This window comes from Pongo abelii, chromosome 7 (genome assembly GCF_028885655.2).
Source record: "Pongo abelii isolate AG06213 chromosome 7, NHGRI_mPonAbe1-v2.0_pri, whole genome shotgun sequence".
Lineage (NCBI taxonomy): Eukaryota > Metazoa > Chordata > Mammalia > Primates > Hominidae > Pongo > Pongo abelii.
In genome coordinates this window covers 77,926,431-77,946,010 of record NC_071992.2, presented here as the reverse complement: position 1 = coordinate 77,946,010, position 19,580 = coordinate 77,926,431, and the positions used below count along the sequence as shown (strand labels likewise).

The window sequence follows — 19,580 nt, the reverse complement described above, 5'->3', positions numbered from 1 at the left end:
CTGAAATCATGTGTCTTTAGTGACCACTTTTATGTGAAATAGAGGGATTAAAAAAGGTCATCCAGGGAACTCAGAGAAGAGAGGCATTCAATGAGAGGATTGCTGGGCTTGAAGAAAGGCAGAAGAATCCTTGAACAACATAACTCCCCAATCACTCTCCTAAGTTTCCCCACATTCACACTTAAGCCTTAAAGCTTAAAAGAATCCTTAAGGAATGGTAGAAGTTTCTCTATTTAATATATGGTACATTAGTCTGTTCTCATGCTGCTAATAAAGGCATACCTAAGACTGGGTAATTTATACCTAAATTACTATTTACTAGGTAAATAAAGACATACCTAAGACTGGGTAATTTATAAAGGAAAGAGGTTTAATGGACTCACAGCTCCATGACTGAGGAGGCCTCACAATCATGGCAGAAGGCAAAGGTGGGGAAAAGTCATGTCTTACATGGTGGGAGGCAAGAGAGTGTGTGCAGGGGAACTCCCCTTTATAAAACCATCAGATATTGTGAGACTTATTCACTATCATGAGAACAGCATGGGAAAGACCCACAGCCAAGATTCAACTGCCTCCAACTGGGTCCCTCCCATGACATGTGGGAATTATGGGAGCTATAATTCAAGATGAGATTTGGGTGGGGACACAGCCAAACCATAACATTCCACTCCTGGCCCCTACCAAATCTCATGTCCTCACATTTCAAAATGAATCATGCCTTCCCAACTGTCCACCAAAGTCTTAATGCATTTCAGCATTAACCCAAAAATGCAGAGTCTAAAGTCTCATCTGAGACAAAGCAAGTCCCTTCCACCTATGAACCTGTAAAATCAAAAGCACGTTAATTACTTCCAAGATACAATGGGGGCACAGGCATTGGGTAAATACACCTGTTCCAAATGGGAGAAATTGGCCAAACAAAGGAGCTACAGGCCCCTTGGAAGTCCAAAATCCAGCAGGGCAGTAAGCACCAAAATGATCTCCTTTGACTCCCTGTCTCACATCCAGGTCACACTGATGCAAGGGGTGGGTTCCCATGGTCTTGAGCAGCTCCACAGCTGTGGCTTTGCAGGGTATCACCCCCATCCTGGCTGCTTTCATAGACTGGCATTGAGTGTCTGTGGCTTTTCCAGGTCCATGGTGCAAGCTGTCGGTGGATCTACCATTCTGGGGTCTGAAGGACAGTGGCCCTCATCTCACAGCTCCACTAGGCATTGCCCCAGTGGGGACTCTGTGTGGGGTTTCCCATCGCACATTTCCCTTCTGCACTGCACCAGCAGAGGTTCTCCATGAGGGCTCTGCTCCTGCAGCACACCTCTGCCTGGACATCCAGGTATTTCCATACATCCTCTGAAATTTAGGTGGAGGTTCTCAAACCTCAGTTCTTAATTTCTGTGCCTCTGCAGGCCGAATACCATGTGTAAGCTGCCAAGGCTTGGGACTTGCACCCTCTGAAACAACAGTCTGAGCTGTACATTGGCCTCTTTTAGCCACGACTGGGATGCAGTGCACCAAGTCTCCAGACTGTACAAAGCAGCAAGGTCCTGGGCCCAGCCCATGAAACCATTTTTTCCTCCTAGGCCTACCAGCTTGTTATGGGATGGGCTGCCATGAAGACCTCTGAAATGCCTTGGAGATATTTTCCCCATTGTCCCAGCAATTAACATTTGGCTTCTTATACAAATTTCTGCAGCCAGCTTGAATTTCTCCTCAGAAAATGGGTTTTGCTTTTGAATTGCATCATCAGCCTGCAAATTTTCTGAACTTTAATGCTCTGCTTCCCTTTTAAACATAAATTCCAATTCCAAACCATATCTTTATTAATACATAAATACATTAATATATTAATACTTAACAGCACCAAATCACCTCTTAAATGCTTTGTTGCTTAGTAATTTCTTCTGTCTGATACCCTAAATTATCTCTTTCAAATTCAAAGATCTACAGATCTCTAGGGCAGGGGCAAAATGCCACCTGTTAAACATAGCAAGAATCACCTTTATTTTACTTTCTAACAAGTTCCTCATCTCTATCTGAGACTACTCAACCAGGACTTCATTGTCCATATCACTATCAGCATTTTGAACAAAGCTATTCAATAAGTCTCTAGGGAGTTCCAAACTTTTTCACACCTTCCTGTCTTCTGAGCCCTTCAAACTGTTCCACTCTCTGCCTGTTACCTAGTTTCAAAGTTGATTCTACATCTTTGGGTATCTTTACAGCAATACCCCACTCCTGGTACCAATTTACTCTATTAGTCTGTTCTCACACTGCTAATAAAGACATACTACCCAATACTGGGTAATTTATAAAGGAAAGAGGTTTAATTGACTCACAGTTGCACATGGCTGGGGAGGCCTCACAATAATGGCGGAAGGCAAATGATGAGCAAAATCATGTCTTACATGGCAGCATGCAAGAAATCGTGTGCAGGGAAACTCCCCTTTATAAAACCATCAGATCTCATGAAACTTATTCACTATCACAAGAACAGCATGGAAAAGTCCCACTCCCATGATTCAATTGTCTCCCATCAGGTCCCTCCCATGACATGTGGGAATTATTGGAGCTACAATTCAAGATGAGATTTGGGTGGGGACACAGCCAAACCATATCACACAGGTTCTACAGTAATGCTTGTTAGTTATTTTTTCCTCAAGTTCAAAATGACTCTATGAAATCCTTCACCAAGGCTGCCTGTGGGAGGCAGACAGACTGACACACTGCTCTGTGCAGAGCTTTATTCCAATGAAAGTCATTAAGTTGAACATTTGTGAATAGAAAGCTTCTATATGTAACATATTTTGGTTAAGGTATTAAGTAACTTCTAAGAGAAAGCATAGCTACTTAATGTCAGAAACTTTGCAGGGATTTTACCCTACTTATAAATTAACAAATTAGCCTATTACTGTTCCATGGGTGCTGGGTCAGAAACAAAGGACTTTTACTCACAGTGCAGAGGGCAACACAAGTTTCATATCTCTGTTCTCCATTTATCATGCCTCTCGGGCCTTGATGGATGCTCGCACACCTGTGGGTTGTGTTACTGGAAGGAAATTCTGTGCTGTTTTCACAGTAAGGTGAAGCCAGCCTACTTTCTGTGGGGGTGAGATGGGGAAGAAGTTACCTCATGCACGAAGGTTGCTTGATGAAAGCACAATGCTGAGAAATTCTCAGGTAAAGAGCAATGACACATCTAGAGGTTAATAGAATATCTGTAGATGGCATTTAAAGCCATGTGACTGAATTAGATCATTAAGGGAGTGAGTGAAGTCAGAGAAGGGGTCCATGGATGAAGTTCTGGAGCATCACGACATTCAGCAATTGGAGAGAAGACTAGAAACCAGCAAAAGAGATCAAAAAGGACTGACCAGAGAAGTCTGAGGGGTACAGAAATTGAGGCTATTGGCTGTGTTAAAGGTCTCTGATAGGTTAAGAACAATGACTGAGCATTGAACACTGGACTGGACCAGTGGAAGACATCAGTGGTCTTAATGATGGTCATTTTCATGGAGAGAAGGGCAAAAATCTGATCAGAGCAGGTTCAAGAGAAAATAGAATGTTAACAGTTCTTTCAAGGAGTTTTACTGAAAGAGGAGGAGAAAAAGGATAGTTGCTGGAGAAAAATATGAAATCAGTGAGGTTTCTTTATTTTCTTAAAGGTGAGTTTTATAGCAATTACAGCATGTTTGAATTTTGATGGCAGTAAACACCTTCTTAAATCTTTATTCACAATTTGAGGTAGGCACTCAATAACTAAGATTATTTAACTGGTGCAAGTGCACATGCACTTGTTATCCACTTCCAGTCCCTTTATGATCCTGCCTCAGCCTGGCTCCAAGGCTTATCTTCCACTCTCCTCTGCCATGCATCTGTACTCCAACTCCCTGAGTACACCCCATTCTTTGCTTGCCCATGACCCCCTCACCCTGTTCTCACATCTCTGCATTTACAAACTCTCTCATTCTTTAAGCCCAGTTGTAAATGTCACTTTCTTTGATTTCTTTAGTTGATCCATCTCTAGTCTGAACAGTCTCTGCACTTTGTTCTTATATCTGTAATGGCAGCTTCAAGGTACTGCTTTGTATCACAGCATTGTGTCCATTCGTTATCTTCTAAGTAGGTCCTGGAAGGCAGGAACTACTCTCCGAGAGACCTGATGCAAATATCGTGTCCTCTGAGAGTCCTGCCCCAGCTCCATCAGGGAGAGAATCTGCTTCTTCCTCTACTTTGACACATCATCATACTCCTTGAATACGGCACATTTCGCATGGTGATTATACTTATTTACATGTTCGTCTCTACTATGAAGCTCTTTCAGGATGAGAGCTTTTTCTCAATTCAACTTTGCATTTCTAACACTTAGCACTGCCTGCTAAGAAGAATGTTTCATCAAATGCTTCTGAATGAATAAATGAGAAGAATTGCATTGCAAAGTGAGGTAAGGGAGGAAAACCAGGATGTCTGAAATACAGTGGATGAATTTCAGAACTCCAGCATAGTAGCAGTTCTGAAGTTCCCTTGTGGATCACCATGTTGCTCAGACACTGTAAACTCCAGCTCTGCTTGTGTGCATCAGAGTTATTGCCATGATTCAATAAGTTCTCCAGATTTTTGCTGCCTTGCTTTGATATTGTGTGGATCATGCACTAAACATGAGAACAAGCCAATGATTATATAATACCATCTTTGACAGATGGATGAAGTATAAACATGTGGAAAGAAAAAGGATAGTAGAGTCTTTTCATTATGGATTAACTTTGGTTGATTTTACATGAAACCAAACATTTGAAAGATATTAAACATAGCTATGGATATTTCAGGATGCATACTGCTTCCTTCACTGGGGAGAGAGAAATAATATGACAGGATAAGACTTTTCCAGTCACTCTGTTGAACTGATACAGTGGTTTTCATTAGGCAGGCAGTGTTCCAACCATCATAGCAAGCCTGAATTGAGCATACCCTCTTGTCCTAAGTCAGGATGATAAACAATAGAATGTCCAGATACATAACATGTGGCTACTAATTTGGGAAACTTTCAAGTCCATCTTCTAAGGGGTTGAGGGCTCAGCTTTGTCCAAGGGTTCACCCTCAGTTTTGGATTGGACAGCAATATGGTTTGGCTCTGTTTCCCCACCCAAATCTCACCTTGAATTGTAATAATCCCCATGTGTCAAGGGTGGGACCAGGTGGAGATAATTGAATCATGGGAGTGGTTTCCCCCACGCCATTCTCATGATAGTGAGTGAGTTCCCATGAGATCTGGTGGTTTTATCAGGGACTTCCCCCTTCTCTTGGCACTCATTCTCTCTCCTGCCACCCTGTGAAAAGGTGCCTTCTGCCATGATTGTAAGTTTCCTGAGGCTGCCCCAATCATGATGAACTGTGAGTCAGTTAAACCTCTTTCCTTTATAAATTACCCAGTCTTGGGTATTTCTTCATAGCAGCGTGAGAACAGATTAATACAGGCAGCATATTTATCCTTCCTTATTCTAGAGGGCTTATCAAGAAACTCTGAGACTGAAGAAGAGGCAGCAGGTGGACAGTTTCATCTCCCCATGCTTTGTGGCCACATTTCTTTTTCTATGGCTCCCGAGAGGGCCTTTTGGTGCAACTGTCACCCAGGCCCATCTGTGCTGTCTTGTGTGCCCAGCAGAACAGAAGTCTAGGCTCTTAGGATCCTCAGGGGAAGAAGTCTTAGGAGAGACGGTCCCGATATTTATTTGGATCACTCTGGGGAGAGTGTGACTCCCAGTAATACCTAATCTGTTTGTTTTCAATCAAGCTGCTCCTACTGTTCCTTCAGGAATCCAGAATTAGGGCTGCATCTTTTATGGAAGTGTCTTATGCCAAGTGAAGCCTGAAATTATGTGAAGACATTTGATTCACTCTCCTAAGAGTCCCACTGGCACCCTGGACTCCAAATGAATCAATGAATATGGAAATAAGTTGTTTTCTCCACGATGAGTATAAAAATGCACAACAGCAACAGCATCACATTTATTCAAGCTCTGGGGATTTACTGCCCTTATGTGTATGGGAAGCACTTGTGGAGACAGCTTCAAAATGAAAAACAAATGATTTGCTGGCCTCTACCAAGAAAGATAAGACTTTCAATGACATACTTCTGTGATGCAGACACTCTGCACACACCAGCTCAGCAATATCATGGAAGACATCAATGTTACCCTGACTCACAAAGAACCTTGTTCTAAGATAATGCATTTCCGGTAGCAAGTCATTAAGGAATAAGAACATTGCCTAAGATTTTTTCGTAAAGGGGCCTATTTAAGTAGATCATTTCATGTAGGACTTTTCTAAGTGTACCTTGCCAAATTCAACAATTCTTCAATGGTATTATGTGACTAGTTTGATAGGGTCATTATATCTGAGTGTTATGAGGTCATTTGAAGAAAAATACTTCTATCAAGGAAAAGTTCCATCTAATCTTTACCCATTTATAATCCAAAATGTAAACTAAAAGAGAATTCATAAATGTGTCACACGACTATGAGTATATTTTGAGGATAGAGAGTGGTTTTTGTCGTGTCAGAATGTGAAAGGTAAGGTCTTGGGTTGGGTTGAGTGTACATGTCTTTGTGGCTATGGGGACTTATAAATTATCCAGGTTACACTGAGCTCTGCCTCCTCCATGCCTGATCATTTAAATGCAGTCAGATCCAAGAAACTGGAGTAAAAGGTGGGCTTGGGCAGGAGCTCTTGGCCTGTGTCTATTCAGGCTGACCTCAGACTTGCTTATTCAACCTCTGTCCCACATTCCCATCTTGAGCTATTGACTTCAACCTCTAGCTACTTAAAACCCTTGTTCTTACCACTCATTTTGAATCTGGTTTCTGGCTTACTAGAGCATTTGGACTCTTTTTGTACCCCTTCCATTTTGGGGCACCCTCAGTATTTCAGGAAGCATATTTGTGCCAGTGGATCCTCAAATACAGATTTCCACAGAACCACATAACCCAGCAGTAGGTGTTCATCTCCAGGTTGTATGCATTGAGAGCTGAGGTCCCCAGAGCAGCCACTGGGAGGCAGTGGATGGCAGAGCAGCTTTGCTCTGATCCCCACACTTAGGCAGTCAGGCAGCACCCTCTGGGCATACCGACTGGCATGTCCACCCCCTGCCTGTCTGCTTCTCACTGAGCAGCTGACTTAGCCAATAAGGAGCTATTGAGGGTATGTTTTTACAAATGGCAATGTCTGGAGCTCTTTCTGTTGCAGGTGCTGCTCCTGCCATCCAGTGAGTCATGGTAAACTCAGTAGACTGTTCAGCCCCTCGATGCAGATAAAGCCACATGTAGAAATATGGAGTTTATAGTTCTCAGGAGAATCTAAGAGAAAGACAGGCATTCCTCTATCCATACGTGTCTGTGGAAGTTGAGAAGAGATGTTTCGTAGTAGGGAAACCTGCTTTTCTGTAACTGAATTGTGTTTCATGGCCTTCCTAACTTGTGGGACATATGTAAAAGTCCTACCTAGTGAAATGTGGCAGATGCTGTGATCTATACGGCTGAATCAGCAGATGGAGTCCATGACACCTAATTCCACTGCCTTGCACAAGAGTCAAAATTAGACTGATGATGCTGTAGGCCCAGCTCTGAGAAGGCCCCAGGGTGTTATGTGTGAGAAACTGGCCACAGTATCAGCTTTCTCTCTCTCTCTTCTTTTTTCTTAAGATAGAGTGTCTTGCTGTGTTTTCCAGGCTAACCTTGAACTCCTGGACTCAAGCGACCCTCCTGCCTCAGCTCCCCAAGTGGGAAGTAGTTCATATTGGAGGCCCACACCACTGCTCCCAGTTCAGTACCATCTTTTGTAACTGATAGACCTTTGAGTGAAGCCCATTGTGTAGCGTAGGACCTGCTCATCCTCTGTCATTGCTGCAACAGATCACAGACCATCCACTCCAGGATCAAGGGTGGGAGAGGATCTCATGTCATTGACTACTGGGCCTCCCCTATGGTCTTGGCAAAATGGACACTGAGTATCACCACTTTTCCTGTATTGTGCTCCTACATCCTCCTGGGATCTGAGATTTTGTGTCTCTTCTCTCCTGACTGCTGGAAATAATTCACCTCTATTCTCAGGACCATTACTGTTCTTGGGTGTCAGGGATTCAAGGGGTTCCATCTGACACTTGGGGGATCAACATGGGGCCACTCTTGCCAACAGCGTTGCTCTGATATACCCAGGTCTCAGGATGGGTTTCAGCCTTGTTCCTGGGATCCAACACTCACCTCACAGTTGATGGTTCTGGTGGTCAAGAGTCCATCTTTGTGGTCAGAGAGATCTCAGTTTAACTTTTACCTTTGCCACTACTATTAGAGTGAGCCTTGGGTAAGGTATTTTTTTTTTTTTTTCAGAGTGCTAGGGCTTTATTACAAATGGAGTTGACTGCTAGAGAGGCCCTTCTCCAATCTTTCTTCTGTACCTTCTTCCCTCCCAAAGACATCCCTCTAGGGGAGGTCAGTAGGCAATTAGGTAGGAGGAAATCCGGAGAGTGAAAAGGGGCATTGCTTTTGTCAAAGTCCTCTGGAACAACCACTGAGTCTGAAGGCTGGCTCCAGTTGAGAATCTTCTAGTGGAAGAGGTTTAGCTCTCATCTTCAAGGTCCTTCATTTCTACATCCTGGGGGGCTTTTGTCTTCTTTTGCCTTTTGAGCTGTGGTTCACTAGTCCTGGCTGGCTTTGAAGGGGCTTCCACTTCCATGGCTGCCTTCTCTTTCTGGGCAAGCCGGATCTGCTGGAGGAGTTTTCTGCACTTCTTCCCTGGCAGAGTAATGTTGGCACGTGCACTGGACGCCCGCTTCTTGAGGTGGTGCCGCATGATCAGCCTTTGGTCTATCACAGCCCCGACCACCCGGTGCCTCAGACGCCGCTCCCGATTCAACACCCGCCGGCGTTTGAACAGCTTCTTCTTCAGCTCCGTTCAGGGCCGGTTGATCTTTCCCCCGGGAGCTCCCATAGTCGCGATTTCACGCCAGTTCTTGGGTAAGGTATTTAACCTCACTGAGCCTCAGTTTGTAATCTGTCAAATAGATATAATCGTACTACTTCACCAATTATTGTGAAGATTATCAAGATAATGGATATCTAGTGCTTAGCACAGGGTTTAGTTGGATACTATTTTGAACACTGTATGTCCATTAATTCACTAAGTCCTTCTATCTCCAAGTGCTAAGTTGTATTGTTGATTTTATTCTATGTATGAGAAAATTGAGGCACAGAGGTTAATTAACTTGTGCCTAAACCACTTAGGTAGGGATGCTCTGGCTTTGGAGCCCATGATGTTAATCTCTCTGCTTACTGCTGATCAATATGCAGTTCTCCTTTCACAATCCAAAGCTGCATTTACTTAGCAAAGTAGTGGCAAGATCTTTTATACTGTAATCCCCAGGATGATGGTGTAATTCTTCAGAGTAATCCTTTCTTAGAATTAAGTGCTATTCACCTCCACACATTGCTCATTATATGCTATGTACTTTTTAAATAGTGGCTTAAGCTTTTAAAAGCATTTTTCTCCAGCACAAGAATTACAAAATTTGAGTCAAAAGCACAGCATAGCTCCGGGATGCTTGTGTCTAATAATTTCGAGTTCTTAGACTTTACCTTTGTCCTTATTGTAACTTTTTCAATTCAATGAGCAACAATCATCACTTTTTCATGATAATATGTTGAAATCAATAGAAATGAGAACTTTTTTCATGAATGGTACCCATTTTCTTTATTGCTTTTTTTTTTTTAATTTCAGTAGCTTTAGGGGGATAAGTGGTTTTGGTTACATGGATGAATCGCATAATAGTGAAGTCTGAAATTTTAGTGTACCTGTCACCTGAGTAGTGTACATTGTACCCAATATGTAATTTAAAAAATTATTTTATATTTCTTTGTGGGTATATTGAAGGTGTATGTATTTGTGGGGTACATGAAACGTTTTGATACAGGCATGGAATGCATAATAATCCCATCATGTAAAATGGGGTATCCATCCCTTCAAGCATTTTATCGTTTGTGTTACAAACAATCCAAATTATACTGTTTTAATTATTTAAAATGTACAATTAAGTTATTATAGACTATAGTCACCCTGTTATGCTATCAAATACTAGCTCTTATTCATTCTTTCTAACTTCTTTTTTTATACCTATTAACCATCCCCAGCTCCCCAACCCCTCCCGCTACCCTTCCCAGCCTCTGGTAACCGTCCTTCTACTGTCTATCTCCATGAGTTTGATTTTTAGATCCCACATATAGGTGAGAACATATGATGTTTGTCTTTCTGTGCCTGGCTTATTTCATTTAGCATAATATCCTTCAGTTCCATCCATGTTGTTGCAAATGACAAGATCTCAGGATCTCATTCTTTTTTTATGGCTGAACAGTACTCCATTGTGTATATGTACCACATTTTCTTTATCCATTCATCTGTTGGTGGACATTTATGTTGCTTCCAAATTTTGCCTATTGTAAACAGTGCTGAAACAAACATGGGAGTGCAGATATCTCTATGATATACCAATTTCCTTTCTTTTGGATATTTACCCAGCAGTGCGATTGCTGGATTGTATGGAAGCTCTCCTTTCAGTTTTTTGAGGAACCTCCAAACTGTTCTCCATAGTTGCTGTACTAATTTACATTCCCACCAACAGTATACAAGGGTTCCCTTTTCTCCAAATCCTTGCCAGCATTTGTTATTACTATTCTTTTGGATATAAGCCATTTTAACTGGGTTGAGATGATATTCCATTGCAGTTTTGATTTGCATTTCTCTGATGATCAATGATGTTGAGCACTTTTTCATATGTCTGTTTTCCGTTTGTATGTTTTCTTTTAAGAAATGTCTATTCAGATCTTTTGCCCATTTTCTAACTGGATTATTGGAATTTTTCCTATAGAGTTGCTTGAGCTCCTTATATATTCTAGTTAGTAATCCCTTGACAGAGGGGTAGTTTGCAAATGTTTTCTCCCATTCTGTACATCATCTCTTCACCTTGTTGAGTGTTTCATTTGCTATGGAGAAGGTTTTTAACTTTATGTGATCCCATTTGTCCATTTTTGCTTTGGTTGCCTGTGCTTGTGGGGTATTACTCAAGAAATTTTTGCCCAGACTGATGTCCTAGGGAGTTTTCCTAATGTTTTCTTGTAGTAGCTTCACAGTTTGAGACAATATGTAGTTTTTAAAAAATCCTCTTATCCTCTTTCCACCCTCCTCCCTTCTGAGTCTCCAGTATCCACTATACCATTCTGTATCCCTTTGTGTACCCATAGCTTAGTTCCCACTTATAAGTGAGAACACATGATATTTGGTTTTTCACTCCTGAATTACTTTGAATAATGGTCTCAAGTTCCATCTAAGTTGCTGCAGAAGACATTATTTCATTCTTTTTTATGGCTGGGTAGTATTCCCTGGTGCAAATATACCTAATTTTCTTTATCCACTCTTCAGTTGATGGACACTTAGATTGGTTTCCTGTCTTTGCAATTGTGAATTATGCTGTGATAAAAAATGCATGCTTGTGTCTTTTTGATATAATGATTTTTTTCCTTTGATTCCCGTTTTCTTATTGCCCAAACTGAGAGTTCTGAGATGTCTTTGGAACAGCCCCAGAACTATATTAACATGATATTTCCCTTCAAATACTTGCATCTGGTTTTGGTCCAGGAGATTCATTATTTTTGGAGTGTAATTGATTGCTAAATGCTTTGATGAAATTCAGGTGCACTTGAATTTGCACATTGAGGTGCATGTGTCTTAGCTCGTTTTGTGTTGCTATAACAGAATACCTGAGACTAGGTAGTTTATAAAGAAGATATATTAATTTGGCTCACAGTTCTGATGGCTGGAATGTTCAGAGTTGGGCATCTGCATCTGGTGGGGGTCTCAGGCTGCATCAACTTGTGTCAGAAAGCAGAGGGAAGCTGGCATGTGCAAATCGATCACATGGAGGGAGAATGAAACCAAGGAAACCAGACTCTAACAACCTGTTCTCTCAGAAACTAATCCATTACCATGAGAGTGAGAAGTCCCTTACTCCCAAAGGAGAGCATTAGTCTATTCATGAGGGATCTGCCCCACTGACTCAAACACCTTCCACTAGGACTCACCTCCCAGTATTGCCATATTGAGGAACAAATTTCAACATGAGTTTTGGCGGGGACAAAACAAACCGTAACACCTTGGATCATAGCACACTTGAATCCCAGCATAGCCTAGTAACTACGTCCAAAAGTGAAGTGAGGTTAACTCATTAGGGCTTACTCTTAGAGTGCCTATGTTGACTTTTAGGGGTTCTAACATGTTTGTTACTTAGAGTACTTAAATAATAAGTTTAATGGCCTGTTCCATTTTGGGGTGGGGAAGGGATGTTGTGGAGTTCTCTGCTTTATTATCTTTGGAATTTACCTTTTAGAAAAAAATTAAAAACTACCCTGGGAGCAATCTTGTTTCTCTGCCGTTGATGAAAGCCAGTTGTGTGATTTCTGGAAGAGAGGGATGAGCTCTGGGTTGTACGAGCCACACTCAAGCTGTTATGATGTAAATATTTCAAGTAGGATGTGCTACCAGTGCTGGTGACTGAGGCTGGGCTGTGGGTGCTCACAGGAGCAGCTGTGTTTCCATGGTGACAGAGTTGGCTCTTAGCAGCCTTGTTTGTCCCAGAGCCAGCTCCTTTGGGGAAGACATCTCAAGCCCAACTGCCAACATCCATAGAGTGAAGCATGTTCATATTTAACCAAATTCCAGAAAGGTATTCTGGAAGGAATTTCGGAGGTTGGAATGTTATTATTCAAAAAGGATATTTGGGCTGAAAGAAAGTAGTTTAAAAACCAGTGACATTTCTAGGTGTTTTAAAGATCTAAGTTACAGTTTCTTTAAAAAAAAAATCCTTGCAGACATACCATATTCCACAGAAATCCTAAAATAGAAAATAGATTTTTTGTAGCCATGAGTGAAAATAAATGGCACATCTGCTTCTGTTTCAGGTGTTTAAAAATGCAAGTTATTGCTGGGTACAGTGGTTTGTACCTATAATCCCAGCTACTCAGGAGGCTGAGGAAGGAGGATTGCTTCCTCTAGGACTCACCTTCCAGTATTGCCATATTGAGGAACAAATTTCAACATGAGTTTTGGCAGGGACAAAACAAACCATAGCACCTTAGATCATAGCACACTTGAATCCCAGCATAGCCTAGTAACTATGTCCAAAAGTGAAGTGAGGTTAACTCACTAGGGCTTACTCTTACAGTGTCTATGTCCCCAGTGGGACTCTTTAGACAGTGTCAAGTCCTGAAGGCCACTAGATTACTTTAAACCCATCTTGGTAAATCAGTTTATTTTATTCATTCATGGTTTCCCATCTCTTTAAATGAAAAAAAAATACACCAACAGATTTGTTTCCATAAGCTTTTCTTAACAATACAGATCTTTGATTCTATGAAAGTCCTAAATGTAATACAAAACATTGCCTGTTCTATTACTTTGTTGAGTGTAAGACTATTTAGGTGAACCAATGTGCAGACACACCTGATTGTATTTTGTGCCTACATTTATTCCTTCATTCTTTCTTACTATATCTGAGAAGTCCCTCCTCTTTAGACAACCCCTCTGCAGTGTTCCTTCGTTATCTTTACTCTCAAAGATTTTTCTGTTGCTCTATTGAGTTTGTCTCCAATATGCCCTTTGCACAGACTCTTTTCCTTCTGCCTTCAAAAATGTGTAGTTATCCCTTATCTTACAAAAATATCATTTGATTCTGTTACATCTTATAGCTTCTTTCTTCTACCCACAGATGTCTGAAATGAATGTTATCAGCTGCCTCTTCTCCTCTGTTTTTCATTCCTTGCTTAATTCATTGCAATCTGCCTTCCTGCCCTACTTTTCTGCTGAGATTGCTCTCTTAAAGGTTAACAGCCTACATTTTGTCAAATCTAATGGCCTTTTTATCCATCCAAATTCACATAGTGTTGACATTAGGACCCAACTAGACTGCAATAATTAGGTTCTGCTAAGCTTGCCTATCTCCATCCCAGCTAGAGCCACTTAACCGACCTCTGCATTTCAGCCTGGCCCCAGCACCTAGAAGCAGTTCTTGCTGTGCTAACAGTGGACTTAAAAAAATGGTGGGACAAAGCAACAAGTTACGCCTTGACATTAGCAACATGGTCTTTTGGGCATTAGGCTGATTTTACCCTTGGGTAAAAGAGAACCATCAGGGATGCTTGAGGCTTGGTATAAACTTAGGGTGGAAAAAATCTGCCTGAGATCTGGGAGGCAGGACTGACTCTAAAAGAGACTTTCAGAGGGTGTCAAACTCAGCCCTTAGCCTAGCTACCTCTAATAGCCAAGTTTTATGAACTGAATGCTTGTGTCCCCTCAGAATGTACATGTTGAAACTCTAATCCTTAACATGCTGGTATTAGGAGGTGAGGCTTTTGGGAGGTAATTAGGTCATGAGGGTGGAGCCCCCATGATGAGATTAGTGCCCCAATAAGAAGAGACAGGAGAGAGCCTTGTCTCTTTTTGTCTCTCTTCCCTACCATGTGAGGCCTCAGACAGAATGCATCCGTCTGTAACCAAGACGAGGGCCCTCACCAGAACCTGACCATGCTGGCACCCTGATCTTGGACTTCCTGTCCTCCAGAACTGCGACAAACACATTTCTATTGTTTAAGCCACTCAGTCTATGGTGCTGTGTTGTAGCAGCTCAAATTGACTGAGACATCAACGTTGTCCTGACTCAATAAAGCAAAAAAAGAAAAAAAACCAGCCAGGATCTAGGCTTCAGGATGGTGATAAATTCTCAGAGTTGTTGGTTTTAATGATTAGAAACAAGTGAGGCTCATTTGAGAAGAGTCAAGGAAACTGGAAGCAAGGACAGCTCCATAAGAAGAGGGAAGATAAAACCAGGGAGTTAGCTGGAGTTGAATGCTACTTTCCTTTAAGTTTTGCAGAGAGGGAGTGGGGATAGGAGGAAGGACCCAGCCCACGACATTAGGGAAGAAGGACCGGAACTTCTGACTACTGGCACAATCAGAAATAGATTAGTAAGTTTACAGCTTCATGCTCAAACTCATGCTGGTTTACTCTAGGGTTCTCACAGATACCCCGCCTAGGATATGGAATTACTTCCAGACCCCAAAAGCTAGTTGGGAGAAGGCTTCTAACAGACTCTCACGCTTTGCTGTCACTAATCTGGAACCTTAGAAGGGCTAAATGTGCATACTGCTTCTCAAACTGAAATCCTCACCCACACTACCTGAGATCTTGTTAAACTACAAATTCTGATTCAGTAGATTTGAAGAAGAGCTGAGATTCTGCATTTCTAGTAGACTCTGGAAGCTTTTAGGTAACAGTGATGTTGCTGGTTTGTGACTGCTCCTCTTTGCATAGCAAGGAGTGCAGGAAGCAATTGTTATTATGAGCAGTTGAAGGAGGGCAGAGCCTATCTTTTAGAGGAATCAGCCCCGGCCTTCAGCCTTTGGTTTTGGTACCACTGAAATCTAATGAATGTGGAGGATAGAGTTAAAAGCAATGTGACTGTGTTAGTAAGCTACCATTTGTTTAAAAAATGTGAAGGAAGAGAATATATATATGTGTAGGCTTCTATATTGTGGGTTGCTAGTTGCCTATTCAATATCCCTTCTTCCTTTATTCTTTACCAACAGAACCCCTATATTTGGGACTTGCAAATTATCCTGCTTAAAACCTACTTAAAACCTTAAAACCTACTTTAGGCTTAAGCCTAAAAGGCTAAACAATTAGATGTGATGTGGGATTTTCAAGAAAGCTCTTTAAAGGGAGCTGACTGCTGGGAGTCATATCCTTTTGTTCTTCCTTCTTCTTGCCTGGAATAGTGATGTGATAGATTTCACTCTAGCAATTATGTTGTGCTCATGAGGTGACTTTAAGGATAAAAACTACATCCTGAGAATAATGACAAAGAAAGATTAAAAGTGCCTGAGTCTCTGATATTTACCAGCTTGGTGTGCCTGCCTCCAGACCTTTTTGACATGAGAGAAAAACAAACCTATACCTTCTAAGTGACTTCAATTTGGGCTCTTTTATGTGCTTAATTCAGTGTCTAAGTGATACGTATATGTATGTAATATTTCTGGAAGTTTATCCAAAGAACTGATAGCAGCTGCTGCCTCTGGAGAGGGGAACTATGCCCTGGTTTAAAGACTGGGAGGAAAATTTAAATTTTGTAGCATTTCCTTCTGTCTAGTTTGGAATTTTCATTCCAAGAAGATAATATCAACAAACAAACACAAATAATAATAATAAACAATAACAACAAAACACAAACAAAAGACTCAACAAGTGAAACCAAAAGTAATGTGAAAATCTTGAGTTCCTCGAGTGTTCAAGAAAAAGATGATTTTGAATTTTCAGTTCCTAGTTTCAAATCCTTTCAGTGATATTTTCTTTTCACTAAAGGTGAAAACGCACCCAGCTTCATTATATGAGTTTCATTAGATATTTGTACTTGAATGGAAATTAGCATGTATAATTGACATTCAGCTCAACTCTAATTTTCTGTCTTGCCTGCTGGAGAAATTTACATCAGGATCACTATACAAATAATCAAAACTCCAGCATTTTTTCCACTGAAATCAACTAAGATTTGAAATTCATATTTATGATTGATAATAAGTGAGGAGGAAGAAATATGTTTTGAAAGTGTCATTGTTTGTTGGGTCTTGATACAATTCATTTAATCTGTTATATGGAGTCTTGGGTTTTCATTGATAGTATTATTTTATGTCAGGTATCCTGGGAGACACACATCTTTACATATGATCAACATGTAATTAATTAAGATTGTTTAAGAATTTTCTGCTACCACAAACATCTTCACCTGCCTTTCAAGGCTCTGTTTTGCAACAAACTCAATCTTCTGTCTCCTCTAGCCAGCAAAACATTCTACTGTGATGCCCAAACTTTCCATACTTTCCTATCATTCCAGCCATTTGCTCATGGATATTTCCAGGGTCTGGATACTGGCCTCCATTTTTACCTTCCCAGTTATATATATCCTTGTGTGTACACAGTTAGTTATGTGCATATGTGTGCACGCACACACACACACACACACACATTCAAGGAGTAGCTCAAACCCTGCAGTCAACATCACAGGCTTCCCCTCACTTCTCCAGTTCACACTGAATCACTGGAACAAATGTAACACACTGGTGTCCTTAGTCTATGTCCAGCCCATAGCCCATAGCTTATAGATATATTTCATTTGGTTCATATGTTGTTTGCTTAAAATGTTATGATGGTCGTCAAAAAGGAAATATTATTTTAGAAGGTCATTTTGGAAGATTTCACATAAAAATTCAAGTTTTTCATTTCTCTTAAAAAATTAGAGGAAAAATTTGACCTAAATTCTGTATATCAGCAGTCCACTCAAACTGAGTGGCTGCTACTCCTTGAAACACAGCAATCACATTTTTTGGAGTCCTCACACCCTATTTGCAGGCCACTGAGCCATTTGAGTGTTTCCCCTTAACGTATGGACATGGAAGAGCCTTGACCCAGAGGGAAAAGCATGGATGGGAGGTGAGGTGAGCAAGTTGCCCTGAGTCCAACCTTCTATGCACAAATTTGTAGGTCTCTGCATTTATCTGGAGAAGTTGATTCAGTGACATTTAGAACCATGCTGCACTTCTTGGTACAGAGCTGTCCACTCTTGATAGCTATGTGAAAAAATTATTCCTCACAAGAGGAAACAATTTATTTTACTCTTATTAAACCACCTTTTTATACTGATACACACTTTTGAGATGGAATAAAGCCTACTGAGTTAAAGGATCCCTCCCCATTCCTTTATTTTTTAGGTCAGGAAATTGACCCACAGAAGTAGTTATCACCACCAACAAATCTCATTGCCATTTCTTAACTCTTTTATGCTGGTGTGTCTGACCTTTCCAAATTAATGACAGATTCCCAGAGGAAGGAGTATCACCTTCTTCTATTTGTTTGTGAGAAGCTAATAGAAGACTGTGTGAATAAACAGTGACTTAAATAATTTGTTACCAAATTAAACAACTATTTTTTTTTTTACCAAATAAAACAACTGAGATTTTGACATGAGAGTACCTTTCTTTCTAATCTTTATATTTAAGAGTTCCTGTTCTTCATATTTGAATTTATTATTGAACCAGAGTAACAAGCCTGATTTTATTTATTTTCTTCAGAAGTATGTTTGTATCTGTATTTTCAAACATGTGATTTGAGCATTTCATTAGGGTACTAATAATCACAGCCTGGAAAATATAAGGATACAACTAATTCATACTTCATTAGATTGAGAAACATTTTCTCACATCAGTTAATAAGATGACAATTTTAAAAATGTCTGCCTTTTTCTCCACATGGTGCTAATGTGAAGTATTTAACACTATGATGGAAGCAGATTTAGAAAGAGATTTTGCAGATGTCATTTGAAATGTTAACCTATGTTAGGATCTGACTATGAAATAATATTGTCTAAAGGACAATGCTCCTTCCTTGCCTTTTTATTTCTGTTTATTATTTTTTTCTAATTCGGAAAGATTTTACATTATATAATACATACAAATATCTCTACTCAGGAAAGTAATTAAATGGTTGTATAAAAAGGAACTATTAAGTATATTAATCCTTGCTAAAATGAATTAAGGCAGCCTCAGGAATCTATTATATCTTCTATGTTATCCATCTTCATCAGCCCTAGTTTTGTTGTTTGTGCCATTGCTACCAATTCTAATCCTACAAATAGCAGGAGTTTAAGCCTTATTCCACTGGTGATGGATTCTCAAATAGTTTTCAGCAGGTTCTTTCCTGACATCCCTCCTTTAGTCTCATCATTCAGCTAGTATTTATTCTGTGAAGATGGAAAAGAGAAAGCGAGGGGGAAGGCAAGGAAGAAGAGAAAGGGGATGAAGAGTGTGATGAAGAGAAAAGAAGGAGAAAGAGGGAAGAAGCCACACTCTTAAGGCTGAAACTATATCTTGTGGCTTTTGAAGGATTTTATGTACATCTTAGAAATAGTAAAATTACCATGTGAATTGGTAAATAAGGAAGGAATTTTGTCTCTGTTCAAAAGGCTAACTAGACATAGCATTTTAATAGTTAATAGTGAAGTCAAGCTGGCTTGATTTTTCCCCCACGCAGTGCCACTTGCTGTATTAGTCAGGGTTCTCTAGAGGGACACAACTAATAGGATGGGTGTATATATGAAGGGGAGTTTATTATGAGAATTGACTCACACGATCACAATGTGAAGTCCCACAATAGGCTGTCTGCAAGCTGAGAAGCAAGGAAGCCAGTCCGAGTCCCAAAATCTCAAACGTAGAGAAGCTGACAGTGCAGCCTTTAGTCTGTGGCTGAAGGCCAGAGTGTCCCTGGCAAATCACTGTTGTAAGTCCAAGAGTCCAAAAGCTGAAGAACTTGGAGTCTGATGTTCAAAGGCAGGAAACATCCAGCACGGGAGAAAAATGAAGGCCAGAAGACTCAGCAAGTAAGTTTCTCCCACCTTTTTCTGTCTGCTTTATTCCAGCCATGCTAGCAGTTGATTGGATGGT

General features: G+C 40.7%; 1 protein-coding gene and 1 pseudogene across 8 annotated transcripts in view; both read right to left on the bottom strand.

Annotated features, from left to right (window-relative positions):
- Positions 1-19,580, bottom strand: part of NKAIN3 (sodium/potassium transporting ATPase interacting 3) — a 799,758-nt gene that overhangs the window by 90,875 nt on the left and 689,303 nt on the right. The window lies entirely within an intron of this gene.
- LOC100938807 (uncharacterized protein C11orf98-like) lies at positions 8,361-8,994 on the bottom strand (annotated as a pseudogene). The gene has a single exon (XR_010141159.1). The product of XR_010141159.1 is annotated as an uncharacterized protein C11orf98-like (transcript).